Here is a 23,565-nt window from a genome sequence, read left to right on the forward strand (position 1 = left end):
AGGTTCTTAGTATGGTCATTATACTGTTGAATCTATTTAGAGCAAATGTTTTGTTGTATTGTGCAGTTGACCAAGGTGTGCTGCGTTGCTGTTTCCACATCATCTACTCATATAAGGACCTGCAAAGTGCAAGGACCATGCATGAGTGTGTCAGTGACCCTAATGGGAATGTAGGCAAAAGTATTCATTCATTATGGCCTATACAGGGGTTAAGGTGCAGATATTGAAACAGTTGGGATCATTGTGCTGCAGTGGCACCCCTTTCATATCGTAGTTCTCACCAAGACACCATTCTGTCACTCTTTTTGTATCCACTTTACAATATGGTAGCATTGCAACATCTCACACTAAGTGCATGATTTTGCATGTCACTTGTCTGTGGAAACAGTATGCATAGATTCCAGCCCTGATAAATGGCTATGGATTCTAAAAACACTGAGGATGTCAGGACTGCCATGCAGTGCTGTAAGGAGACCAGTATAAAGTGGATGCCTAGCACAGTATAATGGTTAAGGTGTTTATCTCATAGACACAAGGTACAGGGTTTGATTCTCTCATTTGAAAGGGAAATTGCCTTGGCTTAAAATGGCCCACAAAGGCAGCTAGCCTAGTTCTTACTTACCTGTGAATAGCTTTACCAGTCTATCTGCATAGTACCTGCACCTGCTGGCATCACATGCTCTGGTGAGTGGCATTAGCACCACTACAGTGACCTCAAGGGGTCCAATCTTGACCTCTAGGCTGGTGGAAAGAAGAGGTTGGAGAGAGATTGCTCCTGATATGTAGACTAAGGATTCAGAACAGGTCATTGCACTGTATTTCACACAAAGGTAAAAGAGCCATTGCAGGATATTTAATTTGTGATACTTGTCTTTATAGTTACTGTTTTTCAATTCCTGACACATATAGTGCAACAGGCTGGTATATCAGGGGTGGATGAAGTGTTGATGTAGGAGTGATAACTCTTGTACTGCAGACAAGTTCTGTATAACATAGTAGCATTATTTTATCCAAAGCTTATTGTGTAGCGGCAACTTTAGCATCCTGATTGGACATCATCAGATACTGCATGACACAATCTCTGTAAATATGCTGGCATGCACCACGTACTGCATGACACAATTTCTGTTGTATGTGCTGGCATGCACCACGTACTGCGTGATGCAATCTATGTTATATGTGCTGGCATACACCACATACTGCATGACACAATCTCTGTATATGTGCTGGCATGCACCACGTACTGTGTGACACAATCTTTGTTATATGTGCTGGCATGCACCATGTACTGCGTGACAAAATCTATGTTATATGTGCTGGCTTAAAACCCAGCATGCCCACAGGACATAGTTAAAGGATCCACGCATTCACCATTTTCAAACACATGCCCTTAATGGCATGCTCTTACATCATGCCCACTGCCACACATTGGCAGACTTATAGGGTTGTTGGCATACTACCATACTGTGTACTTTGCCACTGAGCAGGAGACCTAACAGCAGGAAGAATGTAACTCACTGTTTTGGCCATGCATCTCTCTACCATGTACTCGTGTATGTGCCACTTTTGTCTGGCATATCCATGGCATTTGTACATTATGACAGCTTTGTCCACTAGTAAATATCCACTTTCATTACAGTGGCTGCCCACTGTATACTGACACCTGCCCATGTTATCACCACTGTCTTGTCTGGCTTTGGTACTGCACACTAATGTGATAAGTTCATATTGATATACCCTTTCTTTGTCCCTATGATGCAAAAAAATACCTGCATTGGCACAACCACACACACCTTCTTTGGCCTTTGTTGGCCTACAGCACATTACTGATGGCAGTGTTATACCCATCTCCCCGAGGCTATCAGTAATATGTCACTACTCCCTTATATGTACTCTTTTCAGATGGAACATATGACATTCTATGCCTAGTCTTGATTATTGCCTGTAGAATCATTTCATGCCTAGCAGATATTTAGTCTACCAAAATTTACCTGTAAGGCTGTTAGAAGCAGATGTAATAGTAACGATCTTGTGTTCAGTGTGTGTTTGTGTGTGTGTGTGTGTGTGTGTGTGTGTGTGTGTGTGTGTGTGTGTGTGTGTGTGTGTGTGTGTCCCTCTCTCATTCTTTGTTGCTGTCCCCCCTTTTTAATTTTAATTTCATGTTTATTGTTTCACTTTTGTCACTTTCTGTCACTTTGTGTTACTACTTCATGCAATGTCATTCACAGCTGTGTCTGTGGTATGGCAGCAGTCTTTGCTTTTTTGTCCTGTCCTGTCCCGCCTTTTGCTGTTTTACCCTATGCCTCCAGACCTGCCTCTCCATTTGGGTTTTGAAAGCTGTGTGGTGGAGGGTGACTTGGATGCTTTCTTGGCGTGCAGTAGTAGATATTTGGAAAAGAGTATTGTACCCTGAGGACAGGGCCAGTAGATCATATTATTGTTATCAGGCAAGAGTTGGAGGTGCTGTTGCTGGAGGAAGAAGACCAACAGCTTCACACCCATATTGGCCACCTAGAGAACCATCGACCTCTAATAAGAAGAGGTGTACAGTGGCCTGACACTGCCAAGTATTCCATCTGCAGTGACCCAGTGAACTTGCACAATCAAGGAGGTGAGTGACCTCTGCCTAGGCCCTGCCTAAGGCAATGCAAAAGGGAGCCAAGACTTCACGCTGTCCCTGATCATGGTGTTCCTCTTCCTTGTGTATCATTTCCCTCCACTGTTCGTTGTCCAGACCTTCCCATCATTGCTTGTTATTCCTCTGTCAGTATGTATGTTTCTATCCATTGTGTTCCCTCCTTTGTGTCAGCATCTTCCATTTTAGTGTCTGTGCTCTGTGTTTGTGTGCCCTTACTTCCATTCCTGTATCTGCCTACCCCATATACCCTTCCTAATAAAAAGGGAAACTGTCCCAAAAAAAAACATTCCTCACCATCACACTTTCCTTCCCTGTGTCCTATCATGTATCCCTCTGCTTGCTGTCCTCAATCTCTGACTTTCCTATACTCCCATTTCTAACCCATTTTAATAAGTAAGCTTATTAGAGACCTTCCTGTTCACCTAGTATCATGGATTAGAGATATATTTTTGTAATTTCTGAAGTTTTACTTGTGCGTGTGCCTACTTGCATATTCATTACTGCTAGAATTCTGTATTTGTATCCAGGGTACACTCGTCTGTTTGCTAGAACTGTTATGATTTTTTTTTAATTAGCAACTAGTTGATATGCTAAATGCCTCCTTGTTGGTCGGCATTTATCCTTGAGGTGCATTGTACAGGCTGGCATCATATTGGCTGCATTAAGAATGTTTCTGGAAAATGTATGCATGCCTAAATACACACACACACACACACACACACACACACACACACACACACACACACACACACACACACACACACACACACACAAACACATACACACAGTAAGGCAGTAGTAATACAGTGCTAATCCCCATCTCCATCACTTTACTTAAACTGATTTATCTGATGATGTGCTTGTTGCCTTTATTGGACTTTGATTTTTTTTGTGCATTGTATTTCTCTTCTAAGCATGTATTTGTATAGCATTTTACCTTTGTGCACTGTATCTTTAAATTTAACTCTTAAGTCAAACAGGGTTTGTCAGTCTTTCTACTACGTCAGGTATGTGTGTGTGCGTGCGCACGTTATTTCACTCCTGTGTTAGAATAGCTGCTTTCTTTTGCTGTGGGTACTGTTTTTGCTTCATGTTACTCACTTTCAGTCTCTGCCTATAATGCTTCATTTCCTGTTTATAGGCTTTGTGTTTTCACTTTCATCAGGAGGTTATTTTTATATTTTGCGGTCTATTTTACTGTTCTTGCAGATAAATCTTAACTGTATAGTATATTTAATCTATGTTTCAATCTTAATTCTTATTTCGGTGGTGTTTATTTTCTGCAGACTATGTAACAGCAATATATTTGAGTTTTGGTGTTTCTTCTCTTTTGTGATATTTTAATCAGTTTACTGTTTTAGTTTTTATTTTTGGAATATTTCTGTGTTTGACAGTTTTTCCTGCTAAATGATTTTTCAAGGTGGTGGCAAAGTTTGTTAGATGTTGAGGTCCATGACAAAGTAGGGATCTGTAACTTAACTGTGAGTTTTAGGTGTCCCTCACTCTTTCCATGTGCAGAAGAGCTCTACAGTGGATATAAAAAGTATACACACCCCTGTTAAAATACCAGGTTTTTGTGATATAAAAAAATGAGAACACAATAAATCATTTAAACTTTTCCCACCTTTAATGTGACCTATAACCTGTACAATTCAATTGAAAAACAAATCTGTTAGGGGAAAAATATAAAAAATAAAAATCTTACAATAAGCTGGTTGCATAAGTCTGCACACCCTTAAACTAATGCTTTGTTGAAGCACCTTTTGATTTAATTGCAGCGTTCAGTCTTCTTGGGTACACACTCGCCATCAATTAAAGAGACTCTGATTAACTCCAAATAAAGTTCAGCTGTCCTAGTAGGATTTTCCTGACATTTACTCAGTTGCCTGCTACAGCAAAAGCTATGGTTCGCAGAGAGCTTACAAAACATCAAAGGAATCTCATTTTTGGAAGGTATCAGTCAGGAGAAGGGTACAAAAAAATTTCCACAGCATTGGATATACCATGGAACACAGTGAAGACAGTCATCAAAAAGTGGAGAAAATATGGGACAACAGTGACGTTGCAAAGAACTGGACAAGTTTGGCGCAAAAACAACACATTTGATGTTGTAAATCTTTATTCATTCCTTACTGATAGGACTTCGGTTCCATCCTCAGAACCGAAACGGTTGTTTCCAAGCTCGCTCCTGCCAAAAATTCTCAGCTAAGACCTACCCATAATGTCCCTCTCATAGTCTCACGCATCTCGTTTGCTGCGTTCCTCGTCAGATGTGCCTAGCCTATCTCTCTCAAAGCTAAGTGGAAAATTTGTATATTTTGTGTAGTTTTCTCTCAAAACTTTGTTCTTTTTAGTCAGTTTCGCTATTTTGTCCTCTCGTCTGTAACCTGCTTCTATTTCCTACCCTCTACCTTTGGTAGTTAACCTTTTACCATCATTGGTACTGTCCCTCTCTCCTACCTTTGGTAGGCCCTCTTTTTACCACTTGTGGTACTTCTAGATACCATCATTGGTACTCTCTACTTTCCCTCCTTATCTTTCTCAAAAAAAAAAAATCATTTTTCTCTTTCACTTGTTTCCTTCTGGGTAGTTTTTGTTGTCTGTACAATATGTCAGACAAAGTTAAGTTGGGGTTTAAACTGTACAACAAGTGTGGGCAAAAAATGCCCAACTCAGATGGTCATGCTTGATGCGTTTATTGTTTGGGTGTGGACCATATAAATGCTTCTTGTGACATCAGCTCTAGTTTTAGTAATCGCACTCTAGCAGAGAGCAAAAACAAGCTTATCTTGAAAGGTTTAGTCAAAATGCCTTTTTCAGAGGCTCTCTCTGGGTTGGAGGTCTCACCACCTAATAAAAAGCAAGAAACACAAAGGGAAACGTAGTCACTCTGTTCCTACATCCCCGACCGCTATGGAACCGAGTCGGCACCGAGCTTTTCCAGTGCCGTCGGCAGATACTACTTCAGCACCAAACCCTGTGTCTTCTCCCTTGGTGCCTTCTCTGATGTTGACTCCTATTTTGGCTCCAGCTTTGGCACCATTATCTTCGGTGCCGTCCTTGGTCCTGACACTGGCTTTGACAACCATACCTGCTTCGGCACCATCCCCGGCCACTGTGCTGATAGCTTATTTAGCTCCACAGACTCTGACCTTGGTTCCTAATCCACAGACTCTGACCTTGGTTCCTAAGGTTGAACATCTCCCAAGAACCAGATACTGTCCAGCCTATGACCCTTTATCGGGGCACTAGTTTAGCCCCTTTCTTGAAAGACTTGACTCTCCTTCAGCACCCTGCTATAGATCCACCAGGAGCCTTTTTGAACAAGATGTAGTGCAGGTTGTGGACCAGCTTCTGGCAGCTAGGAGATTGCCCACCCGGCTAGACCTTCTGTTCCCCTTGGCATGGAACCCCTCACAGTATACTCACCTGTTTATCCTCCTCCAGACTCTACCCAGGCCCCGGAGATCTCGATACTGATGAACACCCCGGTGCATACTGTCTCGTCTCCGACTGCGGAGTTTCCCCTGCCGGCACCGACCTCCCCTTGCTGCATCAGCTCCGTGAGCCGGTACACTCCCGGAGCAGTGTTTGGGCTGCCGGAACCCTGGTACCTAGTCCGGCACCTATTTTTTCGCTGGCGCCATCTATGTCCATGGCTCCGACAGCTTCCAGTCCTCTTGGAGCTCCTCACCTGGAGGCAGGCTCCTCAGGGCGGGGTGTGACCCTGGTTCTGAGGTTATCCTTTTCAGTTCCGGGCTCCCATCCCTCCTTGGGCGGGCCTGCTTTCCAGGTGATGGAGAAGATCCTTGCCTCCACAGGCTTGCAGTCAGCACCAATGGCATCAACACCAGAACCCCCCTCTAGCATGCAGCTGTCCCAACCCCCTACTTTAGGATCCCCGGGCATGGGAGCCACAAGACCTCCCTTTGAATGGAACCCTTTCACCAGAGTCCTCCTCAAAAGATCCCAAAGAGGAGCCACCCCAGAAGAAACAGTGCAAGAGGAAGGACCTTGATTCCCCTGAGGAATCTATCATTGAGGACACTGATTGCGATGAGAGAGAATGGTCCCCACGGTTTCCCCCAGACGACGTCTCATTTGGAGACATTCTCGAAATCCTCAAGCAAAGGGGAGACTGGAAGTCCTCTAACCCTTCTTCGGAAGAATCGGTGTTCTTGCAGGCCTTCCATGCCCGACCATCTACTTCCTGGGTGACCCCATCTGCAGATGAGCTTGTAAAGCTGATTGTGCAGCATGCCTGGAAGGCCCCGAACAGCGTAGAACTTGTCCCCCAGAGACTGGACAAAATTTTATCCATCCCCGAAGACCAGCCCAACTGGTTCAAATAGCCTGACGGTTGATTCCATGGTTATGGTGGCGGCCACCAAGAGGGAACTGGCAGAAGATAGTTCCAATGTCCATCCTCCGAACAGGGAGTCTCGGGCCATGGACTGACTGGGGAAGCAGACCTATGCTTCAGCGACTTTTGCCATTTGGCCGCTGAACTATCTGGCATACTTCACTCGCCTCCAAAGAGACCTAATTTCTGAAATGTCTACCTCTTTGGCAGGGGTACTGCCTGATGAGGTGTGTGACACTGTCGCCTTGTAGCTAGCTACCTTAGAATCTATCTTGAACTCCTCAATGCGTTTGATATCTCACACCACCGAGGGGGCAGCTCGAGCTGCCACGTCAGGCGTTGTCATGAGACATCATGCTTGGATGCATTTATGTGATTTCGCAGACGCCCTTTAAATTTTCCTTCGTCAATGCACCTGTCGACAAATCTACACTTTTTGGTCCCAAAGTACAAGACACACTAGCATGAAGTGAGAAAGATGGAAAGACCTTGTCTGCTGTGGGCATATGTTTTTCCACCCCCCAGAGGTCCTACTCCAGGAACCAGAGGGGAGGGAAATTGTGGTTCAAGAAATCCCAGGATCTTTTCGTGACAGTTGTGAGCAATCCCCCCATGGCAGAGGGGGCAACTCATCTGGAAGATGCCCCTTTTGGGGTAGAGGGGTCTGCATAACCAGGGTGCTAGAGATTCCTTCTCTGGACGACCCTACCAGCGCTCTTGAGCAGTGGCCCGATTGATTTTCTCTGGAAACAGTCGGGGGTCATTTTTCCCTGCACCTACCAGCCTGGCAACTTATTACTACCGATGTCTGGGTGCAGAGAATAATATCCAGAGGCTACCATATCCCATTCGATTTAACTCCCAGACCCGTCAAACGAATCCCTGATTTGTCACCCAATCAGAGGATGGTAGCAGCCTTAGAAATAGAAAAGCTGCTAAGAAAAAGTCATCCAACCAGTCTCACCAGACCAGAGAGGATCTGGGTTTTACTCGAGGTTCTTTTTAGTGCCAAAAAAGACAGGGGACTGGAGACCAATCCTGGATCTCAGCCTATTGATCAAATTTATGAAACCTCAAAAATTCCTGATGATCACAGTACAGTCCATTCTCCCCTTTCTAGGGAAGGACAACTGGATGTGCTCTATAGATCTCCAGGACGCGTATTACCACATAAAGCTGGATCAGCACTCCCGGAAATTTCTACGCTTCCGGCTGGGAGCCAATCACTACCAGTTCAGGGTACTGCCATTCGGTCTCTCGACAGCCCCCGGAATGTTCACCAAATGTATGGCAGTTGTAGTAGCTTATCTACTACAAGGATTCCAGGTGTTTCTGTATCTAGACGATTAGCTCCTTACCACATCGACCAGGAAGCTTCTAACCCGCAGCCTCTCTTACACTCAAGGCCTCGCTCTCCACTTGGAGATTACGCTCAATAAGGACAAATGTCAAATGCTCCCAACAAAAACACTGGAATTCATTGACACAACATCCTGTCAAGCTTCCATCCCTTCTCACACGCTTTCTAAAATAAGACACCAGAGCCATGCCCTCCTTCCACAGACTTTTGTACCAGCACGCCTTGTACTGCAGCTCTTAGGATCTATGGCAGCTGCCATTACCCTAGTACCACTGGCGAGGTTGCACATGAGAATATTACAGTGGCTCCTTTCTTCACAATGGTCGATCTTAACCCAGCCTCTTGACCACATGATACGCCTTACAAACCTTTGCAAGAAAGAAATGCTATGGTGGATGAAGCCAGAATCAAATCTTTGGTGTCGACCATTCTGTCTCCCCTCAGCCCAGGGCCACAGTAACCATGGATGCTTCCCTGTTAGGGTGGGGGGGGCCATTTCCAGAGAAAGATGGTCCAAGGCACCTGGTCCCCCATGAAGGCCAATTTTCACATAAATGTCCTGGAATTGATGGCAGTTCTCTTAGCGTTGCAAGCATTCCATACATCCCTCCCTTCCGGGACCATTGCAATTCAGTCAGACAACATGTCAGTCATCTGGTATGTAAACAAACAAGGTGGAACCAGGTCTTACCCCCTGTGTTGGGAAGTCATGAGGATTTGGCAGTGAGCGATAGCTTCCAACTGCTTTCTTATAGCAATGCACATTCCCAGGAGTTCCAAACTTATTGTGGATAATCTGAGCAGGAACATCCTGATGCCTCACGAGTGGTCCCTCAATCCTGTAATAGCGGATCGGATCTTCTGCCGCTGGGGTAGGCCTTGCTGCGATCTGTTGGCTTCCCCTCTAAATAACAAATGCAGAAGCTATTTTGACCTGATCCCCCCTCAGGGGGAATCACCAAGCGACGCTCTAATGCACGATTGGCCCCCAGGTCTACTGTATGCCTTTCCCCCATTTCCCCTCATCCCGAGATTCCTCCAGAAAGCTCAAAGGTTGGGAAGCAAAGTGATCCTCATTGCCCCTTATTGGCCCCGTCAAGTCTGGTTTCCCTTCCTATGGCCTCATCTGATTCACAGCTTGTGGATCCTGGATCAGTCCCAAGGTCTGCTGTCTCAGCCTCAGGGATTGATTCACCCTAATCTCCACAGCCTGAAGCTCATAGCTTGGTTTTCCACTTCCGATAATTGCCAGGCTGCCTGATATCTCATCTCCCATCCATGAGATTCTTCTGGCTTCACACAAACCTTCCACCAGAAAAATTTATTCTAGTAAATGAACTAGGTTCTCTACTTGGGCCAAAGATCAGAACATAGACCCTTTCTCTATGCCTATTCAGAAGATCTTGCAGTACCTGACTACTCTTCTACATGCAGGAACCTCAGCATCGACAATTACTGTGCATTTAGCAGCCATCACAAATTTTCATAATGGATTTGATAATTCTTCTGTTATGTCACACCATCTGTGCAAAACCTTTTTGAAAGGAGGAAAGGAATATTACATGTTAAACCTCCTGGCACGCCCCCTATAGAACCCTGGGACTTGACTTTGGTACTTCAGTCATTAACAAGCCCTCCTTTCAAGACTTCTGATCTATGTAATATAAATTTTTATCATGGAAGACTACTTCTAGTAGCACTTACCTCAGTGAGAAGAGTATCTGAGTTGCAGGCCTTGAGTGTCAACAGACCTTACTTGAGCTTCCACAGTGATAGAGTGTCCCTTCATACTGACCCTTCATTATTGCCCAAGGTCAGTTCTGGATTTTCAATTAACCAGTCTATTGACCTGCCAGTTTTCTTCCCTCAACATTCAAACAGAGGGGACTATCTTTTGCACACCCTTGATGCTCATAGGCAGCTTCATTTTATCTTGGCAGGACTAAATCTTTAAGGAAAACAGATCAGTTGTTTGTGGCCTTTGCAGGACCCATATTGGGTAAACCTGTCTCTAAAGTGACTCTGTTCTGTTCTCCTGGCTTAGAAACGTCATTACCTTCATCTACCATCAGAATAAACTATCCTTACCTTCCAGAATAAAGGCTCATTCTACCAGATCGATGGCTACTTCTGTGGCTTTTCATTCCAGAGCCTCTATGGATGATATCTGCGCAACAGTCACTTGTGCAAGACCTCATACCTTTATCACTCATTACAAATTGGATTTGGCCTTCAGTGGACGAGCATCTTTTGGTTCTATGGTGCTCAGGAATATCCTTCCTTATGGCCACCCAGGACTCTAATAGCTGGGGACTCAGTCCTATCAGTAAGGAATGAATAAAGATTTACAACATCAGATAAAGAAGTCATGTCTTACCATAACGTTCCCTCTGTGTTGTGGATCTTTATTCATTCATTACTTCCCACCCTCCTTCCCCCTGTCTGGACTCCTAGTGGACTTTAGGAACTCTTGGTTAAGGTATTTGCTCGGACAGAGCCTCCTACTCTCTCTCTTACTATCTCTATAATATAGGGGCAGACAAACTCAATCTGAAGAGACTATGAGAGGGGCATTATAGGTAGGTCTTAGCTGAGAGTTTTTGGCTGGCGCGAGCTTGGAAACGGCCGTGTCAGTTCTGAGGACGGAACGAAAGTCCTATCAGTAATGAATGAATAAAGATCCACAACACAGATGGAACATTATGGTAAGACATAACTTCTTTTTTGCATCACCAAAAGAACACCATCCCCACGGTGAAGCATGGTGGTGGCAGTATCATGCTTTGGGGTTGCTTTTCCTAAGCTGGGACTGGGGCATTAGTCAAGGTGGAGGGAATTATGAACAGTTCCAAATACCAGTCACTTTTGGCCCAAAACCTTCAGGCATCTACTAGAAAGCTGAAGATGAAGAGGAATTTCACCTTTCAACACAAGAATGACCCCAAGCATACATTCAGATCAACAAAAGAGTGGCTTCACCAGAAGAAAATTAAAGTTTTAGAATGGCCCAGCCAGAGCCCAGACCTAAATCCAATAGAAAATCTGTGGGGTGACCCAAAGAGGGCTGTACACAAGAGATGCCCTTGCAATCTGACAGATTTGGAGTGCTTTTGCAAGGAAGAATGGGCAAATATTGTCAAGTCAAGATGTGCCATGCTGATAGACTCCTACCCAATAAGACTAAATGCTGTAATTAAATCAAATGGTGCTTCTACAAAGTATTAGTTTAAGGGTGTGCACACTTATACACTTATGCAACCAGCTTATTGTAAGTTTTTTATTTTTTATAGTTTCCCCTGCTAACAGATTTGTTTTTTTTTCAATTGAATTGTACAGGTTATAGGTCACATTAAATGTGGGAAAAGTTTTGAAATGATTTATTGTGGTCTCTGGGATTTTAACAGGGGTGTGTACACTTTTTATATCCACTGCATATATCTATGTCTATATCCATATTTATGTTCATTATCTGTCTATTTTTTGTCTATGTATGTATGTATGTATGTATGTATGTAACACACCCTATATATGTATATATAATATACATACATGCATATACATACGTATAGCTGTAGCTCTAGTTGACTGAAGCCTAATTTGCTTGGATTACTCTCATGTGTATGTTACCATTTGTGCATTTATTAACATGTACTGTTTATGCATATTCTGTTGATGCTGTATATCACCTGTGCATTTATTGTGAACGTGTGTTGTTTATGCCGTTTTATTAATGCTGTACATCACCTGTGCATTTATTTTGAATCTTTACTGTTTTTATTGATTATTACTGCTCAGTATTTAAGTTTCTTTGCAATACATGGAAACTAGAAAATGATTTCTGTATTGTAATGTATCTTGCTGTGGCTTCAGTTATAATGTGATTTAGCAGCTGGACACTACTGGTTAGTAAATGTCGCTAGCTACGAAAACAGAATTGCAGCAGATAGTAAAGACAACCACAAGGCCTTCTATAGTTATGTAAAGAATCTCCACGGCAATACCCAGATGTTCATCGTGTTACACTGCTGCAGTCATCACACTTGGGTTATCCTGCCGTCAGGCGGTCCTGCAGTCGGCCAGAGTTCCAAAGTCTTGGTCCAGCGTCGGTTGCTGTCGCTTCTTCCCTGACGTCAGTGCACCAGGGGTATATAAGAGGCATCCGACGCCATTTTCTCCAGTCTTTCTTGCCGCGCAGTGCCCGAAGCAGAAGCAGTTCGCAAGTGCCGGTCGGCTGACTCCTGAGATTTTCAAATCGAATTTCAGACCGAAGTCTTCAATAAAGCTAAGTACCCCACTGGGGAACCTTTTCTTGCCTCAGTCCGATGTCAAAAAAAGTTAACAATTGCATTTCTTGTGGGAAGCAAATACCTCATAAGGACTTTCATTCTTATTGTATTCCTTGCCTAGGCCCAGACCATGACGTCACAGGTTGTCGGTTTTGTGCTAGGTTTAAAAAACGAACTATTAAACGTCGGTTTGATTTCACCCGACATTATTTTGGTAGGAAATTTAATTGTACCATGCCGTCAGAGCAACCGACGACCGGAATGCAAAAAAAACGCAAAGATAAGGACAGGCAGCCGAGACCCAAACCAGACTCCGAGGCCTCTGCTAGGCCAATCGCCGGTTCTCCGGTTTTCAGTGAGGTGCCTACGCATGGCAAATTACCTAAACAACCAGTCAACACTTCTTTCTAAAGCTGTTATGGATGTCATTCTGGAGGCCAGGAGGCCCAGCAGCAGGAAAGACTATTCAGACAAATGGCAAAGATTCTGCGCCTGGAACCAGGCTAAAGGTCAAAATCCCCTTGTCCCAGATTCTGCAATATTTAACTGAGATGTTGCACAAAGGACTTTCCTTTAGAACCCTAGGCGGCATCCGATTCCCAAGCAGAGATTGCTATGCCTCCACAACCTTTATCTTTAGGCCCTTCCGACTCCATGGCTGAAGGAGATTCCGGTGCAGTTGAAATGCTTTCAGTTTCAGAAGGTGTCTTCAGACCGACTACACTCACTATTAAATCCTATGCAAAGCTGAAAACTCCTTTAAAAGCAAAGAAGATTGTACAGCAGTCTCCAGTACAAGGCCCCATTCCTAAGAAACAGATGCTTAAGATGGCTGAAGACTTAATTACCCTAATCAGGGGTTCCCATCCCCCTCCTGATAAAAGGCCTAGACAGGAGGAGGACTACGTTTCCTCTGACCAGGTTTCAATTTCCTCAGATTCTTCTGAGGAACAGGAATACTCTTTTCCCCCTTATGAAGACTCTGATGCTGAAGAGTCTATTCCTTCAGCATCTCCCCCAGAAGACTACTCTTTTGGGGAAACTTTATATACCATGAGGGAACTTTTCCACTGGGAAGGACAGGATTACTCTGATTCTAAGAAAAGGCTCTGAGAGTTCCTTTTATTACCCCAGCACAGATCACTTGCTACTCCACCCATGTTAAACATTGTGGATGATGTTTATTCAGAATCTAGCCTTAACCCAGATTCACTACCTCCTTCACCAGCCAAACCAGACAGATACTACAGAGTCCCTGACTCACACAAATTCCTATATAAAAGCCCTGTTGCTGACCCAGAAACCATTTTCCAGGGTCCCAAAGGGGTTAAGGCCTCTATTGCTAAAAATCCTGTACCCTCTGAAAGGGATTCTAGCAGTAGACAGATGGGGAAAGAAAGTATATACCTCAGCTACTCTAGCTATGAGGGCCTTAAATTGCCAGTTTCACATGCTGAAATATCAACAATATTTGATGTCTCAATTAAAACAAAAATGATCACACATACAGAGCAGCCTGATTACAAGGAAATGCAAGATTTGTTGCATGCAGCTGAACAAGTGGGAAAGCATACTTTGCAATGTGGATTTGATTCATTGGAAGCTTCTTGTAGAGCAGCAGTGACAGGGTCTGTCATACGTAGGCATGCTTGGTTAAAAGAACAAACTTTACCTGATTATGTTAAAGCAAAGTTATTGGATGCACCTTTACAACAGGATGTTTTATTTGGTGTAAAAGCAGAAGAGGTTTTAAAGAAAATGGAGGATAAGGCAAAATCTATGCAGACGGTCAAGGTTTTTTTACAGGTACAACCCCCTCGTTTCAGCAGAAATTGGCCAACAAGAAACTGGTCCTTTCCAGCTTCTGACAGACCACAGAGGGGCAAATACAGATGCCCAAGGGGCAGAGGTCAGTCACATGTCCCCTACAAGCCTCGACAATGGGGTGCCACAACCCAGAAAGGAGGAGAAGACAGGTCTCAAACTATCAGAAGACAAACACAATGACTTACCCCTCAGACTGCCAAGCAAATCCCTCTTGGCAGCTCCCTTGGGAGGAAAACTAGCACTTTTTGCAGACAACTGGTACATCATCACAAAAGACAAATGGGTCCTAAATATTGTATCTCAAGGATACAGATTCCACTTTCACACTTTACCAAGGATAAAAGGAATCCCAAACCTGCCACCAAATCAATAGGCAGAGGCTCAAAAACAAACTACAGCTCTCATGGACCCATTCAACAGGTTCCTACACAGGAGCAAGGACAATGATTTTACTCAAGACTCTTTCTAGTTCCCCAAAAGGACAAAGCCTGGAGACCCATTCTGGACCTCTCAATTCTAAACACATATCTGGAAGTACCCAAATTCAAGATGCTAACACTACAGCAACTTCTTCCCATGCTGGGCAAGAAGGCTTGGCTAGTAACGTTGGACCTCAAGGAGGCATACCTGCATGTCCCTATCAGACAAAATTGTAGAAGATACCTCCGATTTATAGCAGGTTCAACCCATTACCAATTCTCTGCACTGCCCTTTGGCTTATCTACTGCACCCAGGGTCTTCACAAAATGCCTGGCACCAGTAATTGCATACTGCAGACAAAGAGGAATTCAAATATATCCATACCTGGACGACTGCCTTATTCAAGCAGAAAGCAAGGACATTCTTTTAAAGCATCTGGCGTTTGTCAAAAACCTATTAAGTTGCCTAGGGTACACAGTAAATGAAAATAAGTCAAAACTAGTGCCCTCACAAGACATAATATTCCTGGGTGCCAGCTTAAATACAACGGCCCAGATGGCTTATCTCATGCCAGACAAGCAAGGACAACTGATTCAATACTTCAAAATGATGGTAACAAAGACCCAACTCCCTGCAGGAAAAATTCTGCAGGCCATGGAATTCATGGCATCTTGCATACTACTAATACCATATGCAAAACTGCATATGAGGAAATTACAATGGTACCTGAAAAGCGTATGGACTCAACACAGCCACAGCTTGGAAACAATAATACCACTAATTCCCTGCCTTCAACAGGAGTATCTGTGGTGGGCTAAGGCATGTCACCTCAACAAGGGTCAGCCTTTTACCTTATCCACAGCCAGGCAAACTATAACAACAGATGCATCTGATTACGCCTGGGGAGCACACATGGCAGGACAGTGTATTTAGGGCAAATGGTCTGCAGATCAAAGGCCTCTACATATCAATCAAAAAGAGATGCTAGCTGTACAAAATGCCCTAACAGCTTTCAAGGACCTCCTACATCCAGGACAACTCCTAATAAAGACGGACAACACCACAGTGATGTGGTACATAAACAAGCAAGGGGGCACACATTCCTACCCGCTATGCAGGCAAGCAGTGACCTTGTGGAACACAGCACTGACCTACCAAGTTCAACTACAAGTACAATTTCTGCCAGGAAAGAAAAAACACATTGTCAGACGATCTAAGCAGAAACATCATAGATCCTCACGAGTGGAAACTAGATCCACAAGTATTCGCAATGATAATTCAAAAATGGGGGAGCCCAGACATAGATCTGCTTGCCTCCCCCCAAAACTACCAACTTCGGAAATTTTGCACTAGGACACACCACACACTAGCTTGGAAAGTGGACGCCCTCTCATTCAGTTGGAAAACATTAACAGTGTGCCCTCTCATTCAGTTGGAAAACATTAACAGTGTATGCCTTTCCTCCACTGCCTCTTCTGGCAAAGGTGCTGCTGAAAGCCAGATTAGAGAGGCCACAAATGATACTCATTGCTCCAGACTGGCCACACCAACACTGGTATCCAATACTAAGGAACATGGCTCAAGGCCCATCATGGATTTTACCTCAAATTCCTCACCTGCTCACTCAGCAAAACAATCAGATTCTACACAGCCAGTTCAAGACTTTAAATCTGGCTGCATGGCAAATTAACTAAACAACCAGTCAACACTTCTTTCTAAAGCTGTTATGGGTGTCATTCTGGAGGCCAGGAGGCCCAGCAGCAGGAAAGCCTATTCAGACAAATGGCAAAGATTCTGCGCCTGGAACCAGGCTAAAGGTCAAAATCCCCTTGTCCCAGATTCTACAATATTTAACTGAGATGTTGCACAAAGGACTTTCCTTTTCATCTATTAAGATCCACGCCTCAGCTGTTTCAGCTCAATACAACACGGATTCTCCTATATTTTCACATCCATTACTAAGACAGTACCTCAGAGGGGCTAAGAACATAAGACTGCCCTGGAGAGCACCAACACCAACTTGGGATCTCAACTTTGTTTTGGAAAAACTTACACTACCGCCCTTTGAACCAGCTTTTACAGCTGATTTACAGTTACTATCACGGAAAACTGCCCTGCTGCTAGCAATAACTTCAGCACGAAGAGTCTCAGAGCTACAGGCCCTAATGGCAGTGGAGCCTTTAATCATTTTTCATCAAGACAGAGTCGCTTTACGAACTAACCCTTCCTTTATGCCAAAGGTGGTATCCAGTGTGGCCCTAAACCAAACCATCCATTTGCCCACCTTTTATCCAAACCCCCAAAACAAAGGGGAAAGGCTCCTATACTCTTTGGACATTCACAGGCAATTACTTTACTACTTGGATAAAACTAAGGCTCTTTGTATCCTATGCTGCAGGATCACAAGGAAAGTCTATCTCAAAACAGACCATTTAAAAATGGATAGGACATTGTATCCATTTCTGCTACACACACCATGGGAAACCTGTACCTGGTAACATTAGGCCCCATTCCACCAGGGCTATAGCAACATCAACAGCGTTCCTCAGAGGGGTACCAACCAAGGATATTTTGGAGGCTGCAACTTGGAGTTCAGTGCACACCTTCACCAAGCACTATCACTTACCTCTGTACTCTAAAACCAGAGCTGGCTTTGCCACTGCAGTTCTGCAGGGCCTACTAGCTTCTCCAAACCCTGTTTAGTTCCACCGCCCATCCTTAGCTTTGGGATTCAACCCAAGTGTGATGACTGCAGCAGTGTAACATGATGAACATAGTACAGTTTTGAACCTACCATAAATGTAGATGTTCGAGTGTTCACACTGCTGCAGTCCAGGTTACCCTCCCTCCATCCCCTCTGACCTATCTGAACTTTTCTATACCTTTCTATCCTGTACAACCTTTGTGGTGTATTTGCTTGTAACTGAAGGTATTCTTTTTATTCCTTTTATATGTTTTATTAGCAATATGTATTGCCTACCTACTTGGGGGCACCTGATATCTGGGGCAAGAAAAACTGAAGAAAATGGCATCGGAAGCCTCTTATATACCCCTGGCGCACTGACGTCAGGGAAGAAGTGACAGCAACCGACACCGGACCAAGACTTTGGAACTCTGGCGACTGCGGGACTGCCTGACGGCAGGATAACCCAAGTGTGATGACTGCAGCAGTGTGAACACTCGAACATCTACATTTATGGTAGGTACAAAACTGTACTATTTGTTCTGAGCTACTGCACAATGGTACCTCCTATACCGAGCCAACAAATATTGCCAATATACTGGCCAACAGATTTAGTGCCAACTTTACCCTCCCCCAAAGGACCAATCACAATACCAGTAGATTGCCAGGCACCCAGTATTACTGCTGCACAGGTTAAAACAGCACTGTCCAAGGCCAAGAATGCAGCTTCTATGGGACCTGACAATATCCCTGGCTGTGTTCTACATGAACTACAGAGTGAACTGGCACCTCACCTGTGTGCCCTGTTCAGTCATAGCCTCAACTCAGGCGTTGTCCCTACCAAAAGGCGCACTGCTATAACCATCCCTCTACACAAACGAGGAGCGACTGCAGACCCTAGGAACTATCGCCTCTTTAGCCTGACAAGTCTGATATGCAAAGTTGTGGAACGCATCATCATGGACCTAATAAACAAGGATATAGGGAATCTCCAAACTCTGGATCCCACACAGTTTGGTTTTGTGAAGGGTAGATCATGCCTGCTCAACTTGGTCGACTTCTTTGAGTCAGTCACCAGAGCTGTAGATGAAGGCAAGGTGGTTCATACAGCCTACCTTGATCTGGCCAAGGCCTTTGATACCATTCCCCACTCAGGAATCATAGAAAAACTCACTAAGCTAGGCATCAACCCCTATATCACTAGGTGGGTTGCAAACTGGCTCACAGATAGAACCCACAGTGTGAAAGTAGCTGGCTCCAAGTTAGATTACTGACCAGTCACGAGTGGAGTCCCACAGGGATCAGTCCTGGGTCCTCTCCTGTTTGGTATCTACTTCTCAGAAGTCCAGGCCAACACAAAGGGACTTTGGTTGACAACGTTTGCTGACAATTGCAAGTTGGGAACCATTATTAACTCCCCTAGTGATACTCACATCCTACAGAAAGGCCTCAGTAAGACCAACAACTGGTGTCAGAACCATGGCCTTAAGTTCAATGCCAAAAAATGTGTTGTCATCCTCTTTGGGGAAAAACCCAGTTCCCATGAATTACCACATTGATGGTAGTCCACTGAACACAGAAGGTGTTGTAAGAGATCTGGGAACACAGGTTGACAGCAACCTCTCTTTTGACAACCACATTGCCACTGTGGTAAGAAATTCCTTCTATGTGGCATATCTCATTACTAAGGCTTTGCATCCAGGAAGAAAGAGGTCATTGTCTCCCTCTTCTCTTCCCTCATTAGGCCAGTCATCGAGTACAATGCCCCATTTGGCATGTACCTCAGTAGACACCTGCAACAACTGGAGAGACTGTAAAAGTACCTCACAAAGAGAATCCTAGGCCTTAAACACTTGTCCTGTATGGACAGACTCAAAAAGACTCCAACTATTCTCTGTCTCATGTCACCTACTTAGAAGCGATCTCTGCTTGACTTACAAAGCCATGTCTGACCCAGCTCTGTTAGAAATGCTACATCTAAAGAAATCCCAATCCCTCCATACCACACACTCCAGAGACCTCATCCTCATTACCACAATCAGCAGAACATGCTGGAGGAATAGGTTCATAACCCAGAGACTGCCCATGCTATGGAATAGACTTCCCATACATGTCAAACAGAGCACCTCACTGGCCGTCTTTAAGAGAAATCTTGATGAGTGGATGGGAAATAGAAAATTCACCCCAGGGATCACTCCAGTGGCTCTACGCGACAGATGCACTGGGAGACAAGGTCGGGTGGCACGATGCCAGAGTAATCCTATGGGCTAGGCTTGTAAAGGCTCCAGGGCCATTAGCCTAGTATACACCTATGAACCTATAAATATAAAAGTCAGTAAGTAATGTTGACTGAACTAAGGGCCAAATACAAGTGCACCATCTCCTTGTACCTTTCTTGCCAGAGAGAGAGAGAGAGAGAGAGAGACAGAGAGACAGAAGTTAATTTTACAAGCGAACCCTTTCTAAGTTCTTGACTGCTTCCATTTCTTTCCTTGTTTCTTTCATGACCAGTCTCAGAAGATCCCACAAGGGAAATTTAAATCCCACCCCACCAGAAAATGTATCCCCTGTCTGTCTAAGCAGTTCTAAGATACCTTCTTTTTTCCTGATGAAAAGCATGGCTTGCATAGCAGTAGTAAAGGGCATTTGTTCTTTTTTCCCACTGAATGACCACATTTCCTATTACTTTAGAACTCCCAGCCATTATAAATCGTAAGTTCATAACTTCATAGTTATATACTAGGCCAAGGACGAGCAGGGCCTTTATAAGCCTAGCTGTGCTATCCAACCCAGTTGCATCCATAGATCATGTTCATTTATTAGGAGGAGTATGTTAGGAAGTTTCTAGAGGTTATGTGAGGGAAGGTATGCTAGTTTGGGCATTACTGTTTGCCTCTATCAGAGACGTGGGGTACAAGACCTGGGGTGAATTTCTGATTTACCATCTTTTGGTCAAGATTACACATAAATAGAGTTAGGGATGAACTCTGCTTCACTTGGATTGGGAGCCTGTTCCAAAGCATGGGGATCCTCTGAGACACATTTCTGTCTTGCCAACATGCCTCATTCATGTCACAAGCAAAATTTAAATCCTTGGAGCTACTGTTTCTTATGCTGTTCATTTTGCAGATGTGCAAAAGGTCCATCAGTGCTGGATCTGAGGATTCCTTTTATGCCAGGCATCGATTGCCTCTCAGTAACCTGTAGGAGACACAGAGTATAGAGAGAGGTCTTCAAGGCGATCCATGTAGGACAGTGTGTTTATGCTTTGGATTCTCCTGGTAAGTAATCTTTGTGGGCGTTCCAACTGTTGCATATGTCTGGTTGGGTACCTGCCAAAGGGGGTAGTATACTCAATGATGGGTCTGATAAGGGCCAAATAAATCGACAGTATAACTTCCTCGGATCTGGATGCCATGTCCTTACTTATAAGTTGGGTGACATGGAATGATTTTCTTACTGCCTTGGCCTCATGTTGGTCAAAGACCAGATTCCTGTCCATATATGTTCCCAGATCCCTGACTACTGGGTCAACTCTTAAGGATGTCTTAACGATAAAGTAATTAGCCTTGTCTCAATTTTCCCAAAAGGCTCTATAATGCATTTCTTGGTATTGAGTTTTAGTCTGTGACTTTGGAACCAGTCATTTGTCTGTGTTAGATCCTACTGTAAGATGTTTCCAGCTATTTAGGAGGCATCCTAGGATATTGTTAGGGGCCCATTGAGGCTGTGTTTTTAGCCTTAGCGAGCAGAGCCAGAACCTGCTTCCTGTTAATAGTTTGAGTGGGGTTATGCTAGTAGGTATTTCATGGAGGGAGGCAGAAGGTGGGGATTGAAGTCTGAGCTGAATTTATCAGCCAACAAATTTGCTATGCCACTGTGCTCAATTTAGGTGGCACTACTAACTACAAGTTCGGCACACTAATGTGTGCTGCCTTTAAGGTTTTGGACATAGCTGTAGAAGGCCTTGTGGTTGCCTTTATTCTGTGAAGCTATCTTGACCTTGTACTTGGTCTTGTTGGACTTAATTATCCCTCTTAGTTTCCTGTTTAGTTTAATTAGAGGCCTTCTATCTTTATGGGTATTCCTTTTCCTGATTTTACCAATGGCCTTCTTCCTTTTGTTATGTATACCCTATTAAGGTTAGGATTCCACCAGTGTTGTTTGTTTCTGAGGTTTGTTTTGGGCTTACTTCTAGTAGGTACAGCATCCTCTATACAGCCACTTACATGGTATTACAGGGTCTCTGTGAACAATTCCACATAGGTTGTTGTGAACTGTGGGTTGGGAGGGACATTGAATGTGGATAAACTACCACTTAATAGGAGTAATTTGCTTTGGAATAGTTCCTAAGTGTTACAGGGTTTGCTGGGGTTGCCTATTCAATTTTTATTTCAAAGGAGACAGCTTTGTGGTCTCACCAGTGACAACGTGATATTGGGAGGGTGCAGCACTCTCCCATATTGGTGAGTGTCATGTCCAGCATGTTTGAATCTCTGGTAGGTGTGAACATTATCTGGTCAAGGGCTTTTGTGTTAATAAAGTCCAGGAATCATTGTGCCTGTGAGTATGTGGCAATGTATGTTTCCCAGTCTGTAGAGTGGTAGTTAAAGTCTCCAGCAAATAGGATATTTGGTTTAATGGTGAGTGTGTCAAGTAGGTCTAGGTACAAGATATGGAATTCTATGGACATACAGGGCGACCTGTAGCTTGCTAGGATATGGTGTGGGACTTTGCCTACAGTGATTTGCACAGGGCATCGTCCTGTTTAACCATCGTAGAGTTATGCTTGCTGCTAAAGTAGATAGAGACTCCTGCACCTTTTATCCCTCTCCATGCAACTGATGGTGTAAATGTGTGGAAGGCACTGATGCTTTGCACTGTCAGAGTACTTTCTGCAGATTTAAACCAGGCCTCATTATCTCATTAAAAGCACAGATGTGTATATCCTCCAGAGTGAGGAGAGCTTAAAGGGTGTGGAGTATCTTGTTTAGGCTTCTAGCATTGAGCAGTGACACCTTTAGGTTCCGTTGGGTTTTATTTGTTATGTTGGTAGGTTTGTCAGTTTGACATTGCCTAGAAAAGGCTCTAAGAGTGTGACTAAAGGTTTAGCTAGTATTCGGAAGTCAAGCTGAGACAGCTGCAGACCATCCTTTGCAATGCAACGTAGTCTGTTAATCATGGTCCTTCCATGCTGACAGTATTGAATCCACCAGGAAAGACACCAGAAACTAAGTCCATCATATTTTGTTCATGCTGTGATATCATCCTTGGTGGAGGTAGAATAGTGCTCAATGCAAGAATCATTCCTGCCCAAGACACATGTAGAGAGATCAAAACTGTCTGTCTTCATCTAATCCAGGGAAGTACTTCTCAGGAAGTTAACTCCCACATGGACTGTGACATGATCATACTGGTACCTGCGGTGTAGTAACCTGAGTGCTTGCCTAACTTGGTGGATCCTGGCTCCAGATAAGCAACTAACCATCATCTTCTCCTTGTTCAGTCTGGTGAGTGAGGCCTCTGTGTGTCGTACAATGGAGTCCCCTATGACAGGAGTCCTGGGTAATGTTTGCTTGCCTCAAAGGCTTTGCTGTTGGGGCTCCACTGGGGTGTAGGAGTACGTGTGTTGTTTGGTATTTGTTTTTGGTGATTGCTTTAGAGATCGCTGAGGATAGGTGCTCCTGTTTACAAGCTTAGGAGGTCTTTGAGGTTTGGGAAGATTGTTTTTTAGTGCCTCAGCATAGGTTGGTCTATGAATGTGTGGTGGGCACTATGTGTGGTGTATATATGGTGTGTGTTCTTGGCAGCATTGTTTGTATGTTAGATTTTTGCCTTCAGTGAAATTGTGTATGTGCATCTCTTGCATACTCTGTTTGTTTTTCTTTTAAGGATTAAATGGTTTTCTGTGAACATGAGACAATTGCTTCATTGCCTCAGGATGCCCATATCTACCAAGCTGGCTACAGGGACTTTTGGAAGTTGCAT

The 23,565-nt window shown here is 44.1% G+C and overlaps 1 protein-coding gene across 1 annotated transcript in view; it reads left to right on the plus strand.

The window, feature by feature from the left end:
- The window catches only part of LOC122798698 (zinc finger protein 260-like), a 196,371-nt gene that overhangs the window by 165,221 nt on the left and 7,585 nt on the right, over positions 1-23,565 (plus strand). The window lies entirely within an intron of this gene.

This window comes from Protopterus annectens, chromosome 3.part1 (assembly GCF_019279795.1).
Source record: "Protopterus annectens isolate FY-2018-M chromosome 3.part1, PAN1.0, whole genome shotgun sequence".
In the NCBI taxonomy this organism is placed as follows: domain Eukaryota; kingdom Metazoa; phylum Chordata; order Ceratodontiformes; family Protopteridae; genus Protopterus; species Protopterus annectens.